Genomic DNA, 1,781 nt, shown 5'->3' on the forward strand with positions numbered 1-1,781 from the left:
TTTCAAACCGGATTAAACTGGCGATTTAAATATAAAAAAATTCAATAAATATGTTACCTCACTCCTAATTCATTTATATATATCATTAATTCTCTACACAATTATTCTCTGCATTTTCTTCAATTCTTAATATTTTTTTAATTTTTCTCAAATTCTCTAAATAATTATTTTCTACACTCATTTTAATTTTCAATACTCTCTTAATTTTCCTACTTTATTATTTTATATACTTACTAAAATTTTCAATACTATCTCAATTACTTTGTTATTACTTTAAATCCTCAATAAAATTTTCAATACCCTCTATTTTAATTTTTTTTCTCTTTTATACTTTTTAATTATCAATTATTATATAAATTTTAAAAAAAGGCAAGTAATAGAACGAGAAATTTTTATTCTTTTAAATCCTAAAGGGATATATAGGTAAAATTAAGTTCATACACTTTTTGCTAATTTCTTTAAAAAAAAAATAATTTCATCTCTAGTTTTTTAATCAGGTTCAAGTCTTTATTTATTAAATTTTTCTTAAAGATAAATTATTTTTTTTCTTTTTTTTTATTTTATTTTGATTGAAAGATTTCTAAGAAAAATTAAAATATTTTTACAAATATAACTTAAATTTTGAATCAATAAAATTTTTCTCTAATTTTTTTTTGTCTAAGCTACCCTTAAACCATCCCTAAACCGCTTTCAAACCGTCATCCAAACTGTCTTGAATTGTTCTTTTTCGAACCACCCTTCAAACCGTTTTATATCGGGGTTCAAACTGGAACTGGCGGTTCAGAAACCATCTTCCAAACCGTCCCTTGGCGGTTTTGTAACACCCCTATGTTCGGTAGTGCGTACTCATTGCGGTGATCGATTAATACTGTCCGAATAGCTAGGATGACTAGAACTATATTTAAATATTAGTGAGGAGATATAGAATAATGAAATACAAGAAAAGAAAAGACAAAAAAAATAAAGAGAAAATAATAGCAATGAAATGTAACCAAGTTAAACGAGCCAAGAACCATAGCGATGGGTAACCGCACTGGGAAGTTGCGGCGTGGACCGTTGACTAGCCTTGGACCGCGGGGAACCCTGGAAAATATTTTTAGGACATAAATAAACATCTATTGAAGTACAAATGACATTAGAATTATCAAAGAAAAATTAATAAATTAGTACAAAGAAAAAAATGAAAAATCGAGAAACAGACAAAAATCGGTGTTACCAAAAAATCGGGAATACAACTCGAATAGGGGTATTTTGGTCATTTGACACCTAGAGTTGACTTTTGACCTAAATATCCATGAAAAAAATTAGTAGTGTTAAAATTTTGAAAATGCCATAAAAAAATGAAATGAAATGAAATTTATGCATAAAGTGTCATTAAGGGAAATAAAGGGGGTATAATTAGAAATACTAAAACTTGATTATTATAATAATATTACCATTATTAGTGGGGGTATAAATACACATGTTAAGGCAGATTTCTCCACTAACTAACTCATTTCCTTCAAGCTTCCAACAATGGCCGATTGATCACTCCCAATTCTCCATGGAAAATTTTCCATGCAAAGCTTAATTCTCTCCCATTTTCAACATAAAACCATAAATTCTCTTCATTAAACTTGGTCCACACCTATTGGGCATATTATAGGGAACAAAAAGGAAGAAATTTGGTGAAGTTTTGTCGAGCTCAAATCAAGGTTAGTGTTAATTTTCCTTCCCTTTCTTAATTAATCTTTGAGTTAATGTTATAATGAGTTGATTTATGGAGAAATTTGAAGAATTGG

This window comes from Hevea brasiliensis, chromosome 15, assembly GCF_030052815.1.
Source record: "Hevea brasiliensis isolate MT/VB/25A 57/8 chromosome 15, ASM3005281v1, whole genome shotgun sequence".
NCBI lineage: Eukaryota > Viridiplantae > Streptophyta > Magnoliopsida > Malpighiales > Euphorbiaceae > Hevea > Hevea brasiliensis.